Consider the following 9,840-nt stretch of genomic DNA (forward strand, 5'->3'; position numbering starts at 1 on the left):
ATAAGGGCCTTAGTCCCGTCCCTTGTAGCCACGTGTTTTGTTTTTTAGAAGAGGTGATCCATGGCTGGAGGAGGGTTAGCCTGTAACTCTAGCATTGTGGAAGGCAGAGACAGTGGAGTTGCAGGACTTACTGGCCAGCTGTAACGCCAGGTTCAGTGAGAGATTGTTTTAAGGGAGTGAGACAGGGTACCCGGCATAGTCTTCTGGACTGCCCGGGTGGGCATCATCGGCACCTACATGGATGGGCAGGCACCCACACCGGTATGCCTCCCACAAAACAAAACAGAAACAAAAGGGCTGTGGGCCCCAGGAATGGCTTCATAATACCTTTAGAAAACAGGATACAAAGGGTTGAAGATGTGGCTTAGTGTTAGAACACAGCCTAAAATGGGAGAAGGCTCTGGGTTCAGTCTTTAGGACTACAGCAACAGCAGATTGCACACTTCAGATCGGTGCTCTTTATTTAAGCCACACTTTAATTAGATTAATCGGGACCAGTGAGATGGCTCAGCCCGTAAAGGTGCTTAGCTCCAGGCCTGATGACCCGAGCTCATCCCCGGAGCCCACATGGTGGAGGGAGAGTGCTGACTCCTATAAGCTGTCTTTGGACCTCCAGAAGTGTCCTGTGGTACAGGCATGCCTACGCTCACACACGTCTCTTCCCACAACACACGCAGGTTACACCGACTATTGGGTAGGAAGGAGAGTGAACTATACATGTGCAATAACGGTAAAGGTCAATTAAAAGGTCACTGCCAAGGCTACATAATGACTCGCGGTGAGCTCTAGATACTTTTGCCTAGACTACAAAAACTCAATTTAAAAACTCCCAAGTTTTCATTATTAGTGCATGGGTGAGGCAGAGCAAACTTGTAGGGCTACACAGACTCAGCTTCTCAGACTTCCTTTATTCTGTGCTTACAGATCACCTGGGAGATTTGTTGAAAATCACCCTGACTAGTAGGACTGGAGTGATACTTGAGATCCTTTTTTTTTCTTTTTCTTTTTTTTCTGTTGTGGACCAATAAAATGTAATGATCCTAGAGTTAAGGTGACCATTGAAATTAATTCCAGCACTTGGGAGGCAGAGGCAGGGGGATCACTGAGTTTGGAGGTTAGCCTGGTCTACAGAGCTAGTTCTAGGTTAGCCAGAGTTGCACAGAGATACCGTGTTGGGGAAGGACCCCCCCCCCAAACCAAACCAAACCAAACAACAAAATGACTTAAATTGAATTGAGAGTTAAGTTGTCCATTGGAGGCAGTGAATTTCAGAAAGTTCAGAGAAACACCAAATAAGAGAGATGAGTGTGGCAGAGAGATGTGCAGTTAGTGAGCACCTGTAATCTCCCAGTTAGGCCACTTAACATAGCTTATTTAGTACTAACAGTGGTCCTACAATGTTGATTATTAGTGACCTCATTTTTCAGTTATGACCCTAAACTCAGAAACAGTAATACTTCACTCAAACACACAACCACAAAGCAGCAGGGCCTCTCCTGGTCAGGTCAGGGTTCTTTACAAGTTTTCACAGACCTTTTTTTTTTTTTTTTTTTTTTTCGAGACAGGGTTTCTCTGTGTAGCTTTGGAGCCTGTCCTGGAACTCACTCTGTAGCCCAGACTGGCCTTGAACTCACAGAAATCCGCCTGCCTCTGCCTCCTGAGTGCTGGGATTAAAGGTGTGGAAATCATGTGGGCTACCACACCTGGCTGAATTTGTGGCCCTCTAATCTAGCTTCCCAAGTAGTCAACTTTTCTTTCTTTTTTTCTTCTAAGACTGGCTTTGAACTCTTGATTTTCCTGCCTCTACCTCCTATCTGCTAGTGCTGGAATCCTGGGATTACAGGCATGTGTCATCATGCTAGAAAAAAAAAAAGACTGTTTACTTGTTTATTGTGTGTGTGGGTGAGTGCTCCTGCTATCGCACACCTGTGGAAGACATGACAACCTGTGTGAGAGCCAGGGACGGAACTCAGACCATTGCTGGGAGAGCCAGGACTGAACTCAGACCATTGCTGGGAGAGCCAGGGACAGAGCTCAGACCATTGCTGGGAGAGCCAGGACGGATCTCAGACCATTGCTGGGAGAGCCAGGGACAGAGCTCAGACCATTGCTGGGAGAGCCAGGATGGAGCTCAGACCATTGGTGGCACCTTTCTCCTCAGAGCTATCTCGCTGCCCAGATCTTCCTTTCTCTCTGTCTTCCAAGATTTTCCTTTCTTTTTTCTTTCAAGTTTTCTTTAAATGTGCTTGGATGTGTGCATGTATGTATGTGTACCACATGTGTGTCTTGTGACCAAGTAGGCCAGAAGAGGGTGCAGGATTCCCCCAACCCCAAACTGTTGTTACAGGCAACTATAACTGTAAGCTGCTATGTGGTTGCTACGAACCAAGTCTAAGTCCTTGCAAGAGCAAGTGCTCTTAACCCCTGAGCCGCGCTCCAACCCCCCCCCAAGATTTTCTTTATATAATTACCTTGTATGAAAATGTATGTTTATAGGCCAGGTGGTGGCGCACGCCTTTAGTCCCAGCACTCAGAAGGAAGAGGCAGGTGGATCTCTGTGAGTTCAAGGCCAGCCTGGGCTACACAGTGAGTTCAGGAAAGGCGCAAAGCTACACAGAGAAACCCTGTCTTGAAAAACCAAAAAAAAAAAAGAAAAATTAGGTTTATTTCTAAAATTACGTGACTATACTTGGCAGTTTAGCACATTTCACATTGTAATTGCTTTAGTTAATACATTTTAGTTAGAGCCTTTAATCTTTTCTGAGATTAGAATTTTGGTCTGTAAAACAAGATTATTACATTGTGTGCTGTGTCGTTTTATGCGTATGTGATGGTAATTACAGACATTGTCATATCCCCAGTGACACTGGCTAAGGTGTCCCTCACCTGACAGGAGTCAGCCGGCCCAGAGATGGACGGAGTGTTACAAGGCAGTTACTTCTGCTCTGTTAAGCTTTGGTAACTAAGTAATTTCTTACTGTTTTCTGCTTTGCTTCCCCATGGGACAAGCAAAATTATGTTACTGATTTCATCATGTGCATGTCTCAAAGTAAAACTCCTTTATAGAATTTTGTTGTTCTCTTTGACACCGGGTCTCACTGTGTAGCTCTCGCTGTCCTGGAACTCACTCTGTAGCCCAGGCTGGCCTCAGACTTAGAGATCCGCCTGCCTCTGCCTCCTGAGTGCTGGGATCAAAGGTGTGTGTAGCAGGCTTTCTTTGGGGCCACCAACCAGCTCCCAAATGAAGACATGGAGACTCATTATCATTTATGAATGCTCTGCCGTAGCTTATGCCTGTCCCACTAGCACTTAGAACTTGATTTACCCTGTTTCTCTTCATCTGTTTTGTCTCGGGGCTTTTTACCTTTCTTTCATTCTGTATGTCCTACTTTTCCTGCTTCCTCTGTGTCTGGCTGGTCTCAGGCATTTTCCTTCTCTCTCTCTCTCTCTCTCTCTCTCTCTCTCTCTCTCTCTCTCTCCTAGATTCCTCCTACTATTTATCCCTCTACTACTTAGCTATTGGCCATTCAGCTTTTTATTAGACTAATCACAGGTGCCTTAGGCAGGCAGAGCAACACATCTTTTCATAATTGAACAAATGCAGCATAAACAAATGTAACACATAAGTAAGACGAATCTTTTTTTTTTTTTTTTTTTTTTTTTTTTTTTTTTGGTTTTTCGAGACAGGGTTTCTCTGTGTAGCTTTGCGCCTTTCCTGGAGCTCACTTGGTAGCCCAGGCTGGCCTCGAACTCACAGAGATCCGCCTGGCTCTGCCTCCCGAGTGCTGGGATTAAAGGCGTGCGCCACCAACGCCCGGCAAGACGAATCTTAAAAGGTCTTATTAATTGGCTGGGCAGTGGTGGCGCATGCCTTTAATTCCAGCACTCGGGAGGCCGAGCCAGGCAGATCTCTGTGAGTTCCAGGCCAGCCTGGTCTCCAAAGGTGCAAAGCTACACAGAGAAACCCTGTCTCAGGAAATAAAACAAAAAACAAAAAAAAACAAAAACAAAACAACAACAACAACAAAAAAAAAACAACAACAGCAACAAAAAGCTCTTATTAATTAAAAAAACAAAAAAACCTGGTGCCAGATATTGGGGTGAATTCTGAAAGATCAGAGAAGCAGAACAAGCCACAACCAAACTCACCTCGACAACTCCTCATCCGATCCTGTTTCCACGAATCCTCAGACTGAAAGCTTCTGAGTCCTCACTGGAATGGATCTCAGCTGAACTGTTGCGAAAAGCCTAAAAGCTTAAAAAGCCTCTAGTTCCTGGTTCTTATGCCTTATATACCTTTCTGCTTCCTGCCATCACTTCCTGGGATTAAAGGCGTGTGTCCTTCCCAAGCAAAGACATGAGATGTCCCGTGCTGAGATTAAAGAAGTGTGCCACCATGCCTGGCTCTGTTCCCAGTGTGGCCTTGCACTCACAGAGATCCAGACAGATCTCTGCCTCCCTTGTGTGCCACCACTGTTTGGCCTCTATGTCTAATATAGTGTCCTCTGACCCCAGATAAGTTTACTAGAGTACACAATTTATCAACCACATCTTTAAGTAATATTCCACAACAGGTATGTTCCATCACTCTCAGTTTTTGCTGAATTTTGAATGTGTAAGGTTAAATTTTAGGTATATATTAGGATTATATAGGAGTGAGTTCTAATTCTGGGATTGTAAGTGAGTTCCTACTAGATTGAACCCCACCCAAATTGATAACATCAATAAAACTGCTCCCCTTCTCTCGTCTCTTTCTCTCTCTCCGTGTGTGCGTGTGCATGCGCGTGCACATGCTTGTGTGTGCTTGTGTGTGTGTGTGTGTGTGTGTGTGTGTGTGTGTGTAAGTGGTGGTACTGGAGATTTAATCTAGGGCCCTCACAGTGGGCAAGTACTTTTACTCTATGTCCTAGAACTCACTCTGTAGACCAGGCTGGCCTCGAACTCATAGAGATCTGCCTGCCTCTGCTTCCTGAGTGCTGTGGAATAATCCTCTGTGCACTATAAAGATTTGTCACTAGAGCCGAGCCAGGCGGTGGTGGTGCACGCCTTTAATCCCAGCACTCAGGAGGCAGAGCCAGGCGGATTTCTGTGAGTTGGAGGCCAGCCTGGGCTACAGAGTGAGTTACAGGAAAGGCTCTAAAGCTACACAGAGAAACCCTGTCTCACAAAAACAAAAACAAACAAACAAATTTGTCACTCGAATTGATTTAATAAAATGCTGATTGGCCAGTAGCCAAGCAGAAAGTATAGGCGGAACTACCAAACTAAGGATGATGGGAAGAAGGGCAGAAGGAGCAGGAGGTGAACATGCCATACTAATAAAGGTGCCACCACATAGCAAAGCATAAATAGAAATATGGGTTAATTTAAATGGAAGAGTTAGCTAATAACAAGCCTGAGCTATTGGCTGAGTATAATTCGTATAAGCCTCTGTGTGTTTATTTGGGACTGGGTGGTTGGGACAGGAAGTGTCTGTTTACATATGGTGTTCCAACATATGGCAGAAAACTTCACATAAAATGTGACAAAGCTTAAAAAAGGATTCTAGACACAAGAAGGGAGTCAAACGCAACTTCTTGGTAACTGTCTTTTCTCAGGTAGGCTCTGTTTGCTGGCAGCAAGCAGAGATGAGACTCCTTTAAGAGATGGCTTCCTGACTCAGCCTTAGCAGCAAAAACCACGTGGATCTTTTAAGAGGCTCTGCTGCCGAACACCTAAATGGGGTTTATGAGCAGTGGGTGGCACACTGCTTGGTGGCAGCATGGACCCCAAAACTTCCCAGAGTTGGGGCAGTGAATGTACCTCTGCCATAAGACTAGCCTCTCAAGGAGTGGGGTGGAGCCAGCTGTCAGAGCTGCCACTTTGGTCCTAGCCATGCTTCTTAGCAGTTTAAAGACTCATGTGGTCAGCAAAAGATAGCGATATCCAGAAAAGACAGATTCAGACAAAAACAAAATTCAAGCTGCTAAATGGGTTACAGTGTGTTAAAAAGTATATGTAGGCTTAGGAGAGAAAAGAAAAAGGGTAGAGAAAGTCCTTAAAAAAGGAATAGAGTAATAAAAAAAAAATAAGCCACATAAAGATGGAAAATACACAGAGAATCTGGATTAGTGTATTAGTGTGTTGTCTTTAAAATTTTTGGTTGTGCCAGGCAGTGGTGCACGCCTTTAATCCCAGCACTAAGGAGGCAAAGGCAGGTGGATCTCTGTGAGTTTGAGGCTAGCCTGGTCTATGGAGTGAGTTTCAGGACAGCCAGGGCTACACAGAGAAACTCTTGAAAAACAAAAACAAAACAAAAAGAAAATTTAAGTAAAAGGGTATGTTACTTTGGGGGAGAGGTTATGCTTTTGTTTCCACAGGAAATGAGAGGCTGTGCATTCATTCCAGTTTGAGAAAAATCAGGTTTGATCAAGGAAGAGCCCCTGAAAAATCTCTGATGGGAATGGATGACCCAGATATCCAACATTTCACAGCATCTCTGTTGCAGTTTCCTCTGAGTTCTGCATTCAGAACAGCTTCATAGCTGCTGGCTGAGATGATCCGGCTTCACAGAATACTCAGCCTCTGAGTGTTTACTTGGATCCGAGCAGTTTTGGGACTGGGTGGGACACAGTAAAACTTTTTACTACAATATTCCAGTCAGCACTTGATCATAATCCTAAATTTTCTCAGGGTTCCCTCAAAGATTACCAGCTCCGTCAATCAGCAGGAAATAGTCTAGAGAACTACACCCACATTCCCCAAAATAAATTATGAATGTTTGTCATTGTTTAGGGGAGGTGCTTACAAGTTGTTATGGATAATGGTCAGGAAAAAAGCTAAACAAAGGAGATTAGATTCAGGAATCTTGTCCTGAAAAGGAAAAGGGGGATATAGAAAGGATAAAAGGGTAGATTATTGAGTCTACTTTAATTCAAAAAACAACTATTAATCTTACATATTTTATATTGGTTTGGATTTTTGTTTATTGATACAAATTTAAAACTATTTCTGTTATGCTATATTATGTTTCTACTGTTGTTTAGGATATTGTGCTTATACATCTCATTTAAAAATATAATGTATAATTAAATATAGATTAATCGTCACCTATAATAGTCAAACTTATAATCGTGTTAGATATGTTTTCAAGGTCATACAGAGATATATTTCAAATAAATAGATGGTCCTCAAATACTTCAAAGACCTATAGAATATGGCATTTAATGTGTTTAATAACCTAAAGCTTTTCATGACAGACAGGTCTGATCCTGGCAACACCAATCTACCTCAAAGATGATGGACATCAAAGAAACTCCATATGGTGTTTACTTTCTTTATGGCAAAAGTTAGTCTCTGGGCAAAGAAAGTGCCCTTGTCTTAATAGCTGACAGTTACTATCCAAACTAGACTAGCAGGGGACAAGAAAGGTGACTGCCAAACTTTGCCAAGACAAGGTAGGACAGTCCTTCAGAATTCCCTGCTTCACAGAAAGTCTGTCAGATATGCTAGGCCTGTAGGCCAGAGTTGGATGCTCCAATGTTACAGAGAAACTTTGGGTGACTGTCCAGGCAGCTTGATGTCCCTGTCATTAGGGGACATTACATCCTTCTGGGGTCTTTGATGGAGTTGAAGAGTATATAGTAATAATATAGTTTTCTTTAGTTATGATAAAAGATAAATTAGGTACAAAACTTTGGACTCACAAAGATAAGATAAATAATGGAGTTTTTTCTCTAATTTTGCCAAGTACAAATAGACTGGATATTGTAACTGTAATTCTTACTTCATAACTTTATGTTGTTATATACTATGTTAAAGTTAAAACCTTTCTTTTTAATTAGACAAAAGGGGGGAAATGTTGTGGAATAATCCTGTTGTATACTATAAAGATTTGTCACTCAAATTGATTTAATAAAATGCTGATTGGTTAGTAGCCAGGCAGGAAGTATAGGCAGGACAACCAAACTAAGGATGATGAGAAGGAGAAGGGCAGAGTGAAGAGTTGCCAACCAGATGCAGAGGGAGCAGGAGATGAACATGCCATGCTAATAAAGGTACCACCATGTGGCAAAGCATAACTAGAAATATGGGTTAATTTAAATGGAAGAGTTAGCTAGTAATAAGCCTGAGCTATTGGCTGAGTACTTATAATCCATATAAGTCTCTGTGTGTTTATTTGGGAGTGGGTGGTCAGGACAGGAAATGTCTGTTTACACCCAAATGCTGGGATTTAAGGCATGCACCACTACACCCAGCTTTGTCAGGATATTTTTTTAATCACAATAATAGGAATGAAACTAGGATGGAAATACATCATAAACTAGAGCAAGCATTAAAGTATAATGCCCACGTGCTGATGTACACCTTTAATTCCAACATTTGAGAGGCAGAGGCACATGGATCTCTGTGATTTAAGGCCAGCCTGGTCTACATGGTAAGAGCCTATATCTGTACATCTTGCCTCCTGACTACCTGGTTGAATGCATAATTCAGTCTGGGGATGGTGATGTAGGCCTATATATAATCCCAGTGGTTGGAAGGTTGAGGCAGGAGAAGCATGAGTTTAGGGCCAGCCTGAGCTACACAGTGAGACCCTGTCTCAGTGAAGAGAAAGGGATGGTGACACATGAGTTTGATACTTGAGACCCACTTGATGTCAGGAGAACCAACTCCTGTAAGCTGTCCTGTGGTCTATATGTGTGCCTTGTGAGTGTGCACAGGCATGTGCACACACAAACAATCTAATAAATTAGTTGGGTGCCTTTAATTCCATCAAACACTTGGAAGGCAGAAGCAGGCAGATCTCTGAGTTCAAGGCCAGCCTGGTCTACACAGCCAGTTCCAGACATAGAGCAAACCTGTCTTAAACACACACACACACACACACACACACACACACACACATTGAATATTATGCAGAGAGGTATATGGCTAAGAATACAATAAATTAATGAAACATCCTAAAAGATTACCAAAATGGAGACAGAAAAGGAAGAACAGATAATAAATAGTGGGATGAATATTACACAAAGTCTTTTAAGGAGAGTTTTCTTTGATAGCATTTAAAGGGGCAGCAGTGTTCAAACCCATGTTTTAGTAATCACATTGCAGCTTTGCAAACTAAGAGCGAGGAGAAGAAATACAGCACAGTGGGCCCTTAGGTGGAGGGATGTAGTCAAGGAGGGACTTGAGATATACAAGCAGCCTGGGTGGTTCATGCCTATAATCTCAGCTCTGGAGAGGCTGAAGCAGGATTGCCATGAGTTTGGGGCCAGCCTATACTGTACAGGCTATTCCAGGACACCCAAGCCAGCCTGTGTTACTGTGTGAGACTTTGACCCAAAAGGAAGAAAGGGGGAGGGTGGGAGTAAAGAAATGGGCACAAGGTTTCACCCTGTAGCCTAGGACAGCCTTGAACTTGGGTTTGGTTTTTGTGTTTGTTTGTTTTGTGTGTCCCCCCCCCCTTCAGCCTTCTGAGTGCTGGATTACAGGTTGTGCACCACTGTTGGGATAATCTTTTTGTCCTTGTATGAAGATGTGTCTCTGTTCTTCCTCACCTGATTAAGGCACCTTCTGATTGGTTTAATAAAGAGCTGAACAGCTAGCCAAAGAGGAAGCTGGACATATACTATTGAGGAGAGGTAATGAGCCATGTGGTAAAACATAGATTAATATAAACCGGTTAATTTAAGCTTTAAGAACTAGTTAGGAAGCCAGGCATGGTGGTGAATGCCTTTAATCCCAGTACTCAGGAGGCAGAGGCAGGGGGATCTCTGTGTGTTCAAGGCCAGCCTGGACTACAAAGTGAGTTCCAGGACAGCTAGGGTTGTTGCACAGAGAAACCCTTTCTTGAAAAAC

Source organism: Peromyscus leucopus, chromosome 20 (genome assembly GCF_004664715.2).
Source record: "Peromyscus leucopus breed LL Stock chromosome 20, UCI_PerLeu_2.1, whole genome shotgun sequence".
Classification (NCBI taxonomy): Eukaryota; Metazoa; Chordata; class Mammalia; order Rodentia; family Cricetidae; genus Peromyscus; species Peromyscus leucopus.